This window comes from Vicia villosa, unplaced genomic scaffold (assembly GCF_029867415.1).
Source record: "Vicia villosa cultivar HV-30 ecotype Madison, WI unplaced genomic scaffold, Vvil1.0 ctg.000436F_1_1, whole genome shotgun sequence".
Taxonomy (NCBI): domain Eukaryota; kingdom Viridiplantae; phylum Streptophyta; class Magnoliopsida; order Fabales; family Fabaceae; genus Vicia; species Vicia villosa.
Window position 1 is genome coordinate 1,042,337 of NW_026705207.1, and position 1,614 is coordinate 1,043,950.

Genomic DNA, 1,614 nt, shown 5'->3' on the forward strand with positions numbered 1-1,614 from the left:
TGAATGGTGTCAGAGGAGGTTTGATCAATTGAATTTGATAGAAGAAAAGAGAATGACGGCTTTATGCCATGGTCAGTTATACCAGAAAAGAATGAAGAAAGCATTTGATAAGAAGGTTCGACCTCGTGTATTCAGAGAAGGCGACCTCGTGCTCAAAAGGATCTTGTCTTTCACCTCCGATTCAAGGGGAAAATGGACTCCTAATTTTGAAGGACCATATGTTGTTAAGAAAGCCTTCTCTGGCGGTGCATTAATTATTGCAACTATGGATGGAGAAGAGCTCCCACGTCCCGTGAATGCTGATGTAGTCAAGAAATACTTCGCCTAAATAATAAAAGAACAGCTCGCTAAGTTGAAAACCCGAAAGGGCGGCTTAGGCAAAAAAGAGCGTCTCGGTGGATTGAAAACCCGAAAGGGCGGTCCAGGCAAAAATTAGAGACATAAACAGAATAAAATACCCGGTGGACTGAAAACCCGAAAGGGCGGTCCAGGCAAAAGTTAGGGATTTATGGCAAGTAACTACATCAGACAAGACTTGATCATCAGCAGTCATCTGTTTATCATGAAGAAGTTTAACACTTTTCAACGGAAGCCTTGGCTCAGGAATTCCCAGTTGAGAGAGAGGATGGGGTCATTACATTTCAATGTACCTTTTCCACAAAATTACCACTTTCCAAACTTTGTAATAATCTATGGGGTCTTGCCTTTTGCAGGCTACCATTCTATTAAGAAAGTTTGAGCCTTTACCTTTCATTTGGCAATCTTATTTCTTTCATATCTCTCAAAATGTCATTTATTGTTGATAGTAATTTTTGAAACAAAGAGAAAATTGATTTCAACAAAATCCTTTTGAAAATTATGAAAGAATTTTTACTTTGATTCATGAGTGCATTACAAGGAATGAATATGTTGATGTATTCATATGCAGAAGAATGTATTTCACTCAATGCACCTTTGGCCTGGTTCGAATATGGTTTAGAACTCAGTTACTGCGTTCTCTCAACTTCAATATTCCCTAGCCATCAAAAGATTGATAGCAGTTTCTGCTATGATGTTCAGTTTGGGACATGCTTGATTATGTCATCTTTGAACACCATCTCTTTCATCGTCAGTGGTACGTCGATGAATTATCTCCTTTTATATCATCAGTGGTACGGTGGTATATATCTCTTCATGCCTTCAGTGGAACGTTGGTATATGTTATCGTCAGTGGTACGGCGGTACATTTCTTTCATCGTCAGTGGTACGTCGATGAATTATCTCCTTTTATATCATCAGTGGTACGGTGGTATATATCTCTTCATGCCTTCAGTGGAACGTCGGTATGTGTTATCGTCAGTGGTACGGCGGTACATCTCTTTCATCGTCAGTGGTACGTCGATGAATTATCTCCTTTTATATCATCAGTGGTACGGTGGTATATATCTCTTCATACCTTCAGTGGAACGTTGGTATGTGTTATCGTCAGTGGTACGGCGGTACATCTCTTTCATCGTCAGTGGTACGTCGATGAATCATCTCCTTTTATATCATCAGTGGTACGGTGGTATATATCTCTTCATGCCTTCAGTGGAACGTTGGTATGTGTTATCGTCAGTGGTACGGCGGTTCATC